The sequence below is a fragment of the Varroa jacobsoni genome, unplaced genomic scaffold (genome assembly GCF_002532875.2).
Source record: "Varroa jacobsoni isolate VJ856 unplaced genomic scaffold, vjacob_1.0 scaffold_596, whole genome shotgun sequence".
Lineage (NCBI taxonomy): Eukaryota > Metazoa > Arthropoda > Arachnida > Mesostigmata > Varroidae > Varroa > Varroa jacobsoni.
The window spans coordinates 379,228-395,500 of NW_019213498.1; the positions used below are offsets into that span (position 1 = coordinate 379,228).

The following is a 16,273-nucleotide window of genomic DNA, read 5'->3' on the forward strand; positions in this document are numbered from 1 at the left end:
ATATAGGGCAGTATTAATCTTCACGTTTGTCAATCGAACGATTTGTATTTGCAGGTATCATGTTTGAGCCTTTGAAATCGCAGTGTTGTGCTAATGTAGTGTTGCTGAATGTTTATTTTTACTAAAAATAGATTTTGAATATTACCGGTAGAGACTATCGTGAGAATGAATATGGCCGAACGGATGACAAAGTGGTATAAGAAATTCGAAAAAGTGCGAAAAAAAAACTGTCGGGCATCCAGTAAAAGTAAAATCAGGCATCGAATCAGCAGAACTCTGCGACAGCCGAACAAACTAGGATTGATGAAAGAACAGAAACAAAGAGGTTGAGATCGATCATCTATGAAATATTCACTATAAAATGTAACTAGCAACTAATGACTACGATAGCAACTTTGAAAAGCCAAAAATCTCGATTTGTTGGCAGTCAACTAAGAGCATAATAACACTAGACAATACAAGTAGCCAAATTAGCCAGCTTGTCATTCACGGACCCCAACAGAGTTTTCTGTGATTTACATATGTAGATGTGTGAAGAATCATTCTATAATTTCCTCCATTTCACTTGCTCATAGTTTGTTGTGTGATCAACAGTCGCGCAGCGTTAGGGTGACCGGTTTCCGCTGGCTGAAGCAGAAGCGTTTCTATCATAAGGCAACAAACAAAGACAATTTTGCACTGCAGAAGCTTGTCTAATCCTATAGGATAGGAAACACTGTTTAGCCAAGCCTTCAACTCAATGACATGATCTATTTCTCTTTGTTCGCTTATTATGCGTCGTTTTATACGGCCGAAATCCCTAGTAGCTACTTCCAGAAATTTTTACTTTTGAACTAAAAATACACACAGGATCGTGGAACATATTTGGCAAGTCTCCATACATAGTCGAACGCTGTTTACCTATGAAGAGCTACTGTGAAGTATATAAAAAAAAATCCAAATATATCTCATTCACCTCACTACTGGTTAGCGGTCACAAGGTTCCTCCAAAGGGGGTACCGTTGAAAAGTTACGGGCTAAATATAGTCGTCCTAGTCTTCGTTCTATCTACTATGCCAAGTGCCATAAAAAAGCTGTTCGAATAGATATGCTTAATTAAAGGTTACAGAGTTACTTTGAACTGAAAAGTAGTGAACTTCTAAAGTAGTATTGGAATTTACCCAACGAACGCTCTATCTGCATAACAGTGATTTATACATGCAATGTTACAACGTAGCTTGACCCCTCGTCTGTTATCTCAAGCCGAAAAGGCGAAAGAAAAGCCATCGTTACGACGGTGTCTGCTTAAGCAAGAGTGTGCGTATAACTTAATTCCTAGCATCTTTTCATTAATTTAACATTTTCTATGGTTTTTTACTTTTTTGTGATTATTCTTACTATTTTTTTTTTTTTTTATACTACTGTTCGTTGTGATAATAACTGGTGAATTCAATTAATACGAAACTAACTAATCTACCCAGTTGGGGTAAATGGAAGAGAGCTGAGTACAATTTAGCCCTTCCTAAGACTATGTAATGCAGATAGATTTTTTCGGCTTTTTCTGGTCTAGCCTATGTAAGCACTACAGCCGAAATATTCATAAACACATCCAGTGACATAGTTTTAATTCACTGGGCTCAGATGTAATCCTTTCGTGATGAACTGTATATGATGCTAGTGGCAATATCTATGTACATGTAGACACATGTATATGTAACTGTGCATAGGGAAGCTCCGCATTTAGCATCAATAGCTTTTTACTCAATGGTAGACATAGGTATGAAAGACATGTGTATGTAAAGTGCCCGGTATCGGGATAAAACAGACGTCTTTGCTCATGATTCACATATTTACGAGAATATATATATATTTGAAAGATTTTTCCGTGTGCGGTTCTTCTTACTGACAATACAACATTCATCGGCTGCGAGCACAAATCATTTTGAAAAACTTCTTCTCAAAATTCGTAAATAACTTTTCTACGGAAAGCAAGCGTAAAGCGAAACATTCAGTGCGTGCACTCGTTGCCGTTTCGCTCATCTATGCGAAACACAGAAAAAAAAAATAGCTTTTTGCGCCATTTTGGTAGATTTACAGACTCCCTCAAGCAAATCTCTATCGTTGCATTGCGTTGTGTACATTTGCCTCTGATTGTTCAGAAGCGGTTTAGAGATTCAGAATAATGTAGGCCATCGATTTCGAGCTGTCGTGAAAATTCCTATCTCTTATGAGCCCGTTGTTTAGTTTCGAGAAATCGTAACATGTCCGCTAAGACAAAGCGCCTGGATGAATTCGTTTTCGGTAAAATCACCTCTTACTAGTCATAGTGTTTCAAATTCACCCCGAATACTCGCGTTCGGTTACGAGTGAGTATTTGGCGACTTCAACCGAACGCATCATCCGAGGGCTGACCGTTTCAACGTCGCGGACTCGTAAAGCCACTGAACATTTGGTTTGTAGAGCAAGTGAAATGTTGTTTTTAAATAAGTAACTCTTAGTATTTGTTAGGGCAAACGCCTTTCTAAGCAGCCACGTTAAATGAAACGACCATGCTAAATATAGATACTTCAACCGGCCCCATTTTGTTTCGAAATTATTAATGAAACTGGTACGTGTCCTTGACGCTAAATTAGGGAGAAAAGCTAGAACGTCGACCCATTTTACGTAAAAGGCGCGATAATCCATTTCAGCTGGAATTCACTTAGTCTTCTAGAGTGTGTAGAGCCACCTCAGTATTGTTTCAGTATATATATATTTCAGTATTGTTAGTTTTAAGGGGTTCGCTCAATTGATCAGGGGGTTACCATATCCACAAAAGGTTCACTGGGATAATTTCGAGTTGTTAGTACAAACTTAATTAAGGTACGTACTTTATTTATGCGACTAACGCAATACTGAACTAGCGTTTTACGGCAGCAGCAACTCATGAAGAGACAGGACATGAAGTGTTATTTGCGTCATCCATACTATTCGATTTTGTGATGATATGTTATTTGGACGCTCGGCACTGAAGATATGCTTTCGTCTAAGTTGGTTTGCTCTGTACGTTCATATTGCTGCTTTTCTATTTCCAGCTTAAAAATGACGATCACAGTTGAAAAGCGTCTTGACACCTCGCAACTTCAAGATGGCTGACGAGTGCTTTTACAGCGGATTAATAGTGTGAAACCAGAACCGTCTGATAACAGAGAGTATTTGAAGCCCCTATATTTTAAACCTGAGCATATTCTTTGCGAACCTTAGCCTTCGTCCCACTAGAATTGACAGTAATTATTTTCAACACGCACCCCTCAAATTCACCCCCCGAAATTCAACTGGATCAAAATCACTGTTGATCCAGCTGAATTTCATATAACAAATCAGCATTACGCAAGTACGCCCGGTCAACATTAAGCCAATAGATCAACAAACTTTCCATCCCACATTTCTGAGACTGAACTGAAAAAAATCTTTTCAAAAAAACAACTAATTACGGGTATTGCTTCTGTGTTAGCGATAGAGAATCTACATATGAAATTTAGCTTACAAAAGAGGTTTATGAACAGTAACCGCGTTAGCACAAATATATCGCCCTTTTTCCTATAATACTGCCAACCTAAGCTTTCCACGTATGAAGTTTCATAACTCCTCAGATAACGCCGTATTAAATTGTGACCAAGAAAATTAGTAATCTTTCTGGAACGAGGCAGTAACTCAGTACCATTGTTTCGACATTTCATTCATCAATCGATGTCCATACAGCAGGCTTGACGCTAACCTGCAGACAGGGTAGCACTGAACGTCATCATGAAGGGTATTTAGAGTGAACAAGATGGCGGAATTCCCATTGCATAGAGAGTCTGGGAAAGAAGTAATTTCTATTCCATTTAATAGCCAAAATAAGTGAGTATAATATATTTTGCTGCGTGAAAAAGTTACTTATTTGCTTTGACAGGTATCCAAATTAAGGCGATCTTAACTTGAAAAAACTTTTTCGGTAAGAAAAAAGCGAAGGCTTGCGGTGCTTGCCTATATGTGAGTCACCTTCTCTCATCGTAACTTTATAGGCTCTACAACAAAAAGGATTAAGTACCGGGGACGTAAAACACGAAAAGTACATAACACAGCTAGATTTTATCGAGACTCAAATGGGTTGTTTTGTATTCTGTGGGTTCTTGGTTCTAGACCCAGAACTGGCATCGGTTCGATTCGCTCTTATCGATTCCGATATCGCGTATGTGAGTGTTTAGGGATTTCGTACAGTTGTTTAGTGCTTTTTAGATGTTTATCAGCCAGCCGTTTATCGAGAGCTAAAGTTAATCTGTAATGCAGCTCAGTGCGTTATTACTATTCCGTGTCAGTCTGTGTAAATTTCTTTTGTGTGGTAACATGATTAGGTGTACAGACAATGTATTTATCCGAAACTCGTATGAGTGTTGTCACGGTTTTTGTCGTGTTTTTTGTCCGCCTCCATATACGCAGAATGCGACGCAGTGGATTCTCGGATCAGCGGATTGCAGAGATGGAAGCCATGTTAATGAACTCTATGAAAAGACCAGCGCAGCGAGCTTTTACCGCCAGCGAACAGTCGAGGTAAACAGACAGATAGGCAATCAAATAAATAAATAAACAAAAACACACGCGGCACCAACTCGTCCCGTCTTAATCAGCGATCCGTTGGCAAACCTTTTCTCGCATTGAACTACGAGGTTTGGCCACTCCATTGACAATGACCCTGTGGGCTAATCGAAGTCAACTCAGTTATGTAGCAAAAACAAAGGAAATAAAAGGAATTATAACCGTTATGAGTTGGTATAATAACGATAACAGCGTTCAAACACATCTAAAGAAAAATGGGAACCTTTTAGTTGACATAGCCCGTTGCAACATCGTCTCTATACGAATAGATTTGGTGCTCATCGCACTCACGTAAAGCAATCGGCCATCTTCGTTTCGTAAACAGATACGCCGATTTCACTCTAATGTTCCAGCTTTACGGGAACAACTTATGACCACGGAAACCTTTACTGAAAAACCCTCGCGACTTATCATAATGATAAGTGAAAGACCAAAACATGCTTTATATGTTATTGAAATAGTTGGAGACTGGTGGTCAGCAATACATGGCGACATCGCATCACGCCATTACGTTTACGGGCCGAAACCTGAACGATCTGTACCGGCCTTTACAACTTTTACCTTTACACAAATGAAACAATTTGCGGACCTTTATTGCCCCTAATCAATGATCAAATCAAACACAATAAACATATATCCCGTTGTCATTTCCCAATGTCCAAATGTTTCACGATCTACTACAGACAATGCATCTCAGTAACCATTATATTATGTGCTTTATTCTTCTTGTTTTTTTTATTCAACAAAGGAGAGATCAATATTTATGAACGATAAAGTTCGTTTGTAATTTAAATCATGACACGCAATCTTGGCAGGTCTCGTCTCTCGCATGTCAATATAGAACACATAAATTCTGGACCATCGCTATGACTGTACCAAAGGTAACGATAACGCTCTAGATGGATCGCTTTAGAAGGAAACCGAATGCTTGCAATGAAAAAGGTATATAATAGTTGATATTAATAGCGGTCGTTGTGATGGCAATAACAATGGCCAGAGGCTAAGATTAACGCCTGTTGTCTCAACGTCATTCGTGCCTCTTTTCCCTCTTCGCTAACTTTGACAGTTACTGTTTATGAGGCACCTTGTTCTTCTATCCCTGTAGCAGTTGTCTTCAGTGTGATCACCGGATCAGTATTTAAGATGTCTGTGTATTGTTTTTATGATTAAGATCATCGATCTCAACGGTCAAATCGGTTTTTGTTCAACGGCTGTAATATTTATGGGCAACCGACTATTAAATAGTCCACGTTTCCAAACATTTTAATTGCTCATCACCACTGCCCTGAAATAGAATGAACTAACTAGACGAGACATCGTCGTTTCCACCTATAACCTTCAATCCGATTAATATCCGTTTCGCCGGTTATTGATAATAAATAATACGTGCCGTATTGCTATAGAGTATTCACACTCGGCGTAATGACCTTGCCTGGGGGTAGATCTAAGCGGAAATATAAATTGTAACCTTGAAACAAACAAACACACGCACACACACACACACCCACACATGTGTTTCTTTTCGATGTAATCAAATAGTCTTTACTAATTTGTGTCGCAGAGCTTCAATATTCTTCAGTAGAAATGGAAGGATTAAGCTATTGGGAATGCAAATGCGAACTCTAGCGATCTAGTGATGCCTATATTAATACGACTCATAACGGCAGTCCTGTTGATCAGGCTTTGGTAAAAAAAACACTATTCGCTTGCTTTGATGCGAAAAGCGTCCACGAACGCTTCCTGGCGCCCAATGTTATGTACGAAACACAAACTTGATGAAGCCCGAGTATATGATTCGAAGTAACCCAACACAGGGAAAACAAAAGCTTTGATATTACACATTGCAAACAATGATATATTGGAAATCATCCACTAAAATGAACACAATATGATGCTAATAATAATAATAATAATAATAACGATAATGATAATAATAATAAATATAAAAGACTGCAATTTTACGAGCCCACGTGCATGGGAAGTGACTGGTCTTCTTCTTCTCGTTTTTATTTACCCTTTATCCTTCTTTGTCGTGTAATAATTCTTCTAAGAACTTTCTCGTCTCGCTAGCCACAGTCATTGCGTGAGAAGCCGATTCGTCCATTGTAATTAGCTGTAGACTTCTGTTATAAAAAAAAAATTCGAGATTTATCGTGACACAGCTTTTGCATGCAGCCGAGGTTTCTTCTTACCCTAGCACTTCCTATATCACGCACAGCTTCTGCTTCCACTGATGTCCTATGTAAAAATACTTTTTAGCCATTTGCACACATGTGGTCACATGTATATTTTCCTGGTGTTCGTACCAATCACACATGTCTGTCACTAAGCAACGAAGCTATATCTATCCAAGCCAGCGACTACTAGTGCCTAAAATCCTATGTGCTGAAGAAACGCTGACAACTATCTTCGACCAGCTACCCATACCAATTTCTTCTTTATAAGTTATTCTCTCCTGTCACAGGTAAGTGAAACGAACATATCCTTTTTTTGAATGATGAAGTTAGGCAACTGGCTTAAAGGAGCGCACCTGTAGTTAACTAGATCATGCCATTGCACCATGTAATTTTCATGAATTTCCAATGAATCACATCCATTCAAATCTTGGTCACCGTTTTCTCATACCTACGTACCGAATGCATTTACAAGGCCATATAAATGTTTTTAAGCGAGATGCACTTTTTAGAGTTATGCAGGTTTAATTGCTCCATAATTCCGATGCTCTGAACTTTTCTTATCCAATGAAGTGTTTTCAACATTGCAGTCTTACCATTACTTTCGCTACTAGGAAGACGCTTATACACAATGTCATCCTCACAGAGTACGAAAACTTAAACCATCAAGTTTAATAAATCCTCGTCGAACGAATTAATTAGATAATTCTGCTAAAGGACCTAATCGCTTCTTATCTTCTCTGACCCAAGGCAGCACTGAAAGCCCTTTTCTACACTGCAACACCTGTTTTTATTTGTAACCAAAAACCTAGATTTCCTACTTTTAAGCTTTAGTTGAACCTTGCGTGCGATACTGAGAAAGGGCGAAATATACAAGCGTAAGATGTAGTACCTTTCCGCATTCGTTTAAGGTATAAAGTGATTATACTCTAAAAATCAGTTTCAGCTCCTTCGTATTAGAAAATTAATAATAAAATATTTGTTACCCATTCTGCTTTTTGCGTAAGCTTTTTGAGAGCATCGAAAAATTGGCACGTTTCTTACAAAGGTTCATCAATTGGCCATTTAGTAAATCTTATACACTACTCAATTTTCGCTATGGACACCGTAACCATACACAGGTGCAACGAGACCCCACCCATTGCTAGACGAGATTATCATGTTGAAACTTCATTACAGTGGATTTCATATATATATGGTGTATATATATATATATATATATATTAACACAATTTCCCTTACTTTGCTGCATTCTTAGGAACAACCTGTATCGTATTCTCCTATATATATTGTAATCTCTCTCCCTCTCTTTCTCTCTCTCTCTCTCTCTCTATATATATATATATATATATATATATATATATATCCTTCTCAATGAAATGTCCACTTTTCTGTCAAGCGCAATGCTCATGACCGACTTTCTGCAAGCTTTATCTCAACATACTTTGTCCGCCAAACCTTGTCTCTATCTTTCTTTCTGCGCCATCGTCTACTTAATCATTGCCAATGATCGTTCTCGCCTTTAAATAGATTAATACAGAAGTATGCAGTTTATTAGTTAGATTCGACTCTAATCCGCCCTACTGTTTCCTAGAAACTGATAGCCTTTCTATTTCGTCGTTATGCATTCGACCAGATGGCTGCCTTCCAGTATAAAACAAGCTCTGTCTGTGCCCGGATTCGAAATTATGCCATAACGCGTCCCCACTCATTTGATAGCCTAGTGTGGGTCTACCTGAATATGTATGAAAATCTAATTTGCCTATTTGCGACTAAAGAAGGAACTATCTAAATGAAATTATGATCGCCGCTCTTGAAGTTATAACGCGGCAACTCAGCTACACTCCTATGAATATACTAAAAACCTTTGCTAGTCCCTTTAGAATTTAAAAATAAGACTCATTAATAAGAGCCGAAGTCGCTGCTTATGCGAATGTCCACTGCTCTAACGGGTTGCCATGAGCCAGCAAAAAATAAATTTCTACAAAACGAGAAAATATTATGAATAAACTTTTTGTGCGATGATTTGGCCTGGATTTACCCTGTGTGTACGCCTCCATATAGTCTCAATCAATCGAATGAAAAATATGTGTTTGGAATGCTAAAACATACTAGCAAAAATACGACATAGGCCTAATTGAGACGTGGCTCAGTTTGGATGGGTCGCAGCGTAACACCGCCATTTATTTGTGCTATAACGCATTTCTATATTGATACGCTCGATATCAGAATGCATTAGTTGCTGCGCTCGATCCAGGAGCAGCTCTTAACTGCTTTTAATTAACACTATACCATTCTATATAGTGCTGATCCTTCAGCCGCGCACGGTAACAGTCTTCACGTTATCAACGGAAATCTGGACGTCAATGGGCCCACTCAACCGCCGGAGACGGAACTAAAATGGGCCATAGCGCTCAATTTGGAGACCAACCCGCGCCATATTTTAGAGCTCATTGTATACCCCAGTGCTGCTTCGCTGATTATCGGCCAACGCGGTGTTGGATCGGCACGTAAAAGGGAGGACACAGGGGCACCTGGTCGCCCATTCAGAGGGATTTCCACTTTCCGGACAATCGGAGATATCAACGCGGTTCTTGAAATCCTTCAAGCGGAGAACAACACCAGGTATAATATCGCCGATAAAGGCAGCTGTAATAAACACAGAGGAACAGTGAAAGTTGTAGACGTGCAAAAACGCAGCGGATTCAGCGACCAGCGCATGGCGGAGATGGAGACTATGGTCCTTTCGCAGGTACGAAATAAATTTAATATCGAGATAAATTTATTCCATGAGTAGAACTAAAAACCTTCGTTCTGCCAATTTATACACATAAATCTATATGTAATTTTTTGCACAGGGTTAAAACCTCCCAACGTTACTAACTTAATTAGATGATGTTGTCCGTGGCAAGGTGAGGTTTGTTTTGCATGTGTTAAGGATGGAAAATTACACAAGATTTGCACTTAGTAGTCATAACCTGGCCTGCGATAACTTTTACAGCCCAAGGAATTCAATGAAGCACCGCGTCTCAGCTGGCTGTTAACGCCAAAGCTCTATGTTAAAGCCAAAGTTTAATATGCTACCCACCTCGCTAACGTTTCAGAAGAAACGCAACATCATTCGGTTCCATGTGGCATCTGTCTGTTGTGAAAAGCGCCGCGATGAATGTCCATACGTGATATAGCTAGATAGGGAAGACCTATTCTCTGGTGTAAGGCTCACACTGTATCTTCAATAAACTAGAATTTTATCGAATATTCGATCGGGTGTGCAAGTTATGTCAGTGTTCTCAGCATCAGACAATAACAACAATGGAGCGAACAAAGAAACTTTTCACTCGGGCCAGACTAACGCAACAGAGAACGCTACATCTACATCGTTACGAACAGTCTGAGGTTGTACTGGAAGTCGAAACGACACATCCTAAAAAAATTTTTATAGTTAAATAAGATCTTCGATAATGTAAGCTCTATGGCAATATGATCGTGTTTAACTATATGAACGTATCAAAAATAATTGTTAATCGAATCTATCGATATTAGTAGATTCTGCAAAGACGACATCGGATTATTTAATAAAAGCCGTATGCGTTTTACATGCCTCGATGTTTTGTTCGTAACATAGCTCATTTTTTCTCAAGCATTCTACGCAGTATTGTTAGTTAATCGTCTTTATATAAATAGGCATATATGAAGACGACTACTAAATCATATTTTTTCAGAATCCTTAGTCAGATTAGACATGTCCAACCTAATATTTTTTTTCTTTTTAAAATTCTCATTCAGGAACGCGCTTGACTATAGCTAGGTTTTCTTTCGCGTACAGATTTGAGCTTGAGAGTCGAATCCAAAGAGATAATAATCTTAATTTAGCGCATCAATAATGGTCGTTTCTTTTAATTGCTCCCCACAAGGTATGTACTACTTTATGCATGTTTAAAGATCTCCTATTTTCTTTATAAACTAATTGTTACTTCATTTAGCAGTAAACGAGGATTAAGCTCGACTTCGTTTTTGACGCCGAGTCTTTTCCGGACCCAAAATGATGCCGAAACAGCCCGGGATATCTGTGCAGGGTACGGTGTGAGCTCTTTGCCAGAGAGAACTGCTCAAAGATGGCGTCTCGAATCATGCCCACCACCGCCGCCATTCATACGAGATCACTGAAGATTGCCGAATCGCACTTCCGGGATGAACGGCCGGCTAGTCGTTTTTGAGTTGGTCGAGGAGATAAAGTGACTAATAATAACGTGACTAAAATTAAAATAAAATGACTAAATAAATAAAACATACGAGATTCATTAAAATATTAGGAGGCTGGATACCACTTAAACTAGGTGAAGGGCTCAAGGAAACACGACCTCGCATTGTCTTCTAACATCTCGGCTCCAATCGAATAACAAACACACAGTAACAATGTTTCCATATTGAAATTCAACAGGTTTCTACATTGAATTGCTACGGGGCACAGGAAATAGTATACGTACATCGATGCGAGATGCAGAAAGTACTAAGAACTCAGGAAAGTAGGCCTAGTCCTAGAATTAAACGAGATGTTCATCCTCAAAAAACTACGACTTGTGTTCAATGGGACTCAAAAAGTCTTGTAGAATGGAAAATGATTGAGGAAAACGAAACGACTAACAAGGATCTGTGTGCGGCCCAGTTACATCAGATGAGTCAGGCTATGCGGCTGAAATAACCTGATAGATAAGGCAACATCATACGTTTTTATGGCAAACATTGCAGCAAACAGGCCGCCCTGCAGGTGCGTCAGTAAAAGCTTACTTGGCATCCGCCATATTGGCTAGACCTTAAGCTGATGGATTGCTACGTTCAATAACCACCGGCAAACAAAATTTCCAGCAGTCCATTTGCCAGAAAAACAAAGTCTCAAAAATGGGAACTGGGTCAACTTTTTAACAGCTCACCAGAAAATTTGTAGCGAGAAAGGATAACTAAATTAGTTGGTGGCTCGAAATTACAGAGAATTGTCAAAAGTGACGGCGAAGACCTAATAGATTATTGCATTGCTAGAGTTGCTAGTACAACGCTAAGCTAGATGAAAAGAACATTATGATTTACGTACCGATTAAAGGAAGATTGGCATCAGGAATCGACGCAGTCTTGTATTATAGTCCTCGGTATATCAATCGGGTTAAGATTAACGCTGCCATTGCCCTAACGAGGATTGTTTAACAGAAACATGTTACCCACATGAACACGTATATTCCAACGACATGAAAGCAACACGATGACTCTATTCTAGTTAGCATTAGCCTATTCAAGGTCGGTGATGTCATCCCTTCATGAGCGTCTACGCTCGCCCATCAGATTACCAGTAATTTTTATACCTACTTTTCCGCACTGATGAATTTTTCAACCGTTGCATTGTCTCGCACAGGTTAGGAACATCAGGGGCAACGACGTGCCGGCCAAACCGCGAGTCCAGTAGATTCTGCTTTTCGTTACCCGGGGCCTCGACCTATCTTCAACACGATCAAGCATCGCGTCATCATCAGCCTCGTGGTCAACATCTACACGGTCATTACATAACCTCCATGACGTCGTTGTAGAAAAACAATGCATGGAGATGATGGCCATCGCATTGATTCAAAAAGAGAAATTTGTATTAAGTACAACCTATATATGTTAACCATAGTTGAGCGTAAACGGTATCGGGTGGAGGCCGCACGACGGTTCAAGTACCCGGGCTTCAAACCTGCGCACTCTGCGAAGAGCCGATCCTGAGAGTCCCTGGAGTGACAGAAGCAATACACACACGCACCTATATACTATAACGTGTAGAAAAGCCGCTTGCATGAGCAGATAAAAGAAGGTCTGAAAAAAAAATCAAGAAACAAAAACCAAGTTACACGTAACCCAACATCCACCCCGGAGGCATCTCGAGGTGCAAATTCAGGTAAAAGTGGCAGCAGAAAAAAAGGATTTGTGCAAAGGTGGCAGCATTTTTTTCACTGAGATGATGATTTCGAATTACCTTATTACTAACAAGTAGAATATAATTCTTCATCTACGTACGATGTGCTTCTCTTAAGAAAAGCACATTACCGAATGAAGCTATGGGCAGTGTCGTTGACAGACGAGATTCCTCATCAAAAACACGTGCACAGCAGTCACAAAACTTACGATTTCTCTTCGCCGAGAACGATATCCGGAGTATAATCAAGCAGTAGACGAAAAAAATATATATAAAATATTACATTAATAAAAATGAGGTGACTTTTAAGGTAAATGCTAACGCACAGGTTTGCTAACTTAGGTGGCAGTTGCTTATGAGAAGGTTTAAATTAAAAGACCTTAAAGCAATTAAACGTAGCATTCGCGATTTAACTGTCTGCCGATTGAATTTATATTTTACGTAACGATTTCCCTTGCACTGCGATTCTTAGTTCAGGCCTTGCCGTAGGTTTTATCTAGTAACCCTGATTATTTACGTCCGATTGCAATAACCTTTTTTTGCGAATCTTCTAAAAGGTACGTTTCTTTATAACTAGCATTTCCTTTAGCCACTTACTTCCTCACCTTTCTCACCGATTAGGCTTTCGTTCCGCTTACTTAACATAAATAAGCGTGTAACTTTGGCTTAAGAACATTTATGCTTGGTAGCCATGCGACAGTCGGTGTATTTCTTAATGTTTTCAAAGTTTGCTAGAAAACATTTTCAAAATAATTACACTTAGTCTTCTGCTTTAGTGCACTATTTTGGGACCCTTTTATTAATGGCGGTAAGCGGATGTTGATACCAATTCAGTGTCAAGTACTTTGAGATGCAATGCTGCGTGTTCACTGCATCATTATGGAATATCAATTTACCGATTTTCTCATGAACATATATATTCTAATAGTGAAATATACGCATTCACGCTAGGCGCTCATCTCCACAAGTCCTCACATGTTATTTCTTGAACGAAGACAAAAAAAAAGTAGCTTAGCTTGCGGAAAATAAAAAAAAATCTGATACGCTTCAGAATTATGGTAACGCATCTCTATATTTTACATGGTGTCCAAATCTTCACAATCTTTCCACCTGAGATCATCGTGCCTCAAAGACGTGTTTACCCATAGCTCGCCATAAACAAACAATAGCACTCCCCAACCTGGTGAACGACTCTTTTCTTTATCTTTATGTTTCATCCAATCCTTTGCTTGATGCAGACATATCGAGCCTACCCGCGTTACTCGGTGATGCATATGGTTCGGTGAATCTCGAGATCACGATTTACGTTAGCCTTACAGCATAACCATGCAGCATATATGCATTAAATCTGATTTTTTTCGAATTTCGACTAAACCCGAAAGTTGAGGTCCTTTAAGACTGGTGACCCTAAAGCAAGAGTTTTAGTCATGAACCTAAAAAGTGCTTCATATGCCCTATGAATTATCGCTAATACTGAATTTTAAATTTTAGTTAGACCTTATACTATAAATCTAACACCGGTTCTCACATAACTTTGTTAATGGAAAGGAAGTGTATCCTTGAACAGTTTTAGACGACCGAAATATATGGGTAACTGTCTCTATAATATTGATATCTAAATAAGAAACATTTTTCCTTGCAGTCGTTCGAATGAACAGGAGTGTAGCATATGACTGCACTAAAATGAAGTTTTAAACGACGAATATTACTGGGTACGGATCTTTACGGTTTTCCGATGTAAAATTCATTGGTTCATGCTAGCATTTCAAATATACCATAGAAGTCGACAGTTTTTTTAGATATACGTGAAAATAAACATGACTCAGCCTTTTACATCTGTGAGTCGAGCTGAAGCAGCCAATATCTAAATGGTAAATAAGCAAAGGTGACAAATAATAAATCAATATATTATAGTATGGTATATTTATTCCGGGTTTACAAAAATCTGATTCGGATCTCGCTACGCGGCAGCTTACCAATCGCATAACAATTATCACTGCGAGTTGTGGTGCGTCACACAGACGCGTTGGCAACAGGTCTGCACTGGATTGACACTAGATCCGAGGAAGCAGTGGAATAGTATAGAGACAGTCTCCCCCATATCTCTCGATGGGTTTTCCTCGACTCTAGCACCGACTACATAAGCGCAAACACTTTATTAACTGGTCCACATGTTTACATGGTTGTAAATGTGGCGCACGAATCGAATGTCTAAGGCAAGCGGCGCGTCAGAGGCGGCAGTGCTAGGAAATACGCACGCACCCGCGCCTGTTTCGGTTTCCTATATAACACATTAATATAGCACATACATAAACAAACAGAATGAGCTTGTTTGCGTCCGTAGCATCTTTCAACCCTTCGATGCAGGTTGCCGACGTGACCGGCCCCCAAAGCAGATACGACTAATGTCTTGCATGTTTCCCGTGGTCATCGAATACGATCGTCGGCCTCAACGAGCTTCCCAATGGCAAGAAAGCCAGCGCTGTTTAGGTTACGTTGTTGTATTGCCGTATTGAAATCATTGCGGTCTGGTGGGCGTAAGGTAAAAGTCATTGTGCACGAGAGAAATTGAATACCTGTACTGAGTAAGCATTAAGTCACGGTAGGAAAATCCTATTTGTCACAGTATATACAGAGCGTGGAAAAGTTTCTATCAGAATGATAATTGATTTGCGTCAAGTACACGCGATATTTAAGCGAACGCATCTTTGCTAGTTGACCATGATTAAACAAACATTGGATATTAAGCACACAACACGTTACAATATTACAAAAGACAGAGTGAAATGTATTAGAAAAAAGTTCATATTATATTGGAAGCACGGTAATGCGAATTGTCAAAGTGAGGCAGTGAAGTATTACAAACGTTTACATGAAGGGCTTTTAAGACATAAAGAGTGACACGGCAACTGGTGTTGGAGGTGTCGATATAAAGCTGGCGCTCGCGCGAATCGTGTTGTCGGAAATAATCAAGAAACATATATATAGCTCGATATGAACTATTCGCGTAAGATGTTGACAGGAAAGCTTTTGCCATCATTAGAGATTGCGAATTATATAGAATGGCTCAAGAAACTCAATAACATATAACTAAGCAACAACAAAATAACGAAAAACAAATCACCAAGAACCTCACAAGGATACAGTTGTTCATAAATTCATTAACACAGGACAAAACGAGTAGAAAAAAATGGAATTCCCTGGAAGCATATTGTTAAATACTACAAACGGGAAAATAAAGGTGTAATAAAATGCAATAACATGTGAATTCTTTTTTCTTAAAAGAAGGTTGGACCTTAGAAAGGTCGCACAGATTTTAGTTCTCGCTTTTGCATCATTTTGCACTATTAAGGCTAATGTTGAGAGGTTCTGAGACACAATCGAACGCTAAAGACCTATTTACCATAGCACAATGGAAACAAATTCGATGCGCATCTGAAGCAGGGGCTTGCTTGAGGTGTTGTGGCAGTTAGCATCTCAAAAAGCTTCAAATATTAGTCAGATCTAGGTCCTTTTAATGATGCTATTTTGGTAGTGTGGCGTACCTGTCTAGCTCCTTCCC

The 16,273-nt window shown here is 39.2% G+C and overlaps 1 long non-coding RNA gene across 5 annotated transcripts in view; it reads right to left on the reverse strand.

Annotated features, from left to right (window-relative positions):
* LOC111261806 (uncharacterized) overlaps nt 1-15,963 on the reverse strand; it is a 39,843-nt gene extending 23,880 nt beyond the window's left edge. For all 5 annotated transcript variants that reach the window (XR_015311670.1, XR_015311673.1, XR_015311674.1 and 2 more), the window contains exons 1-3: nt 14,688-15,963; nt 12,129-12,611; nt 11,860-11,951 (exon numbers count right to left, since the gene is read on the reverse strand). This is a non-coding gene — a long non-coding RNA (uncharacterized LOC111261806). The remainder of the gene's footprint in view (nt 1-11,859; nt 11,952-12,128; nt 12,612-14,687) is intronic.
* Between the last annotated feature and the right edge of the window lie 310 nt (nt 15,964-16,273).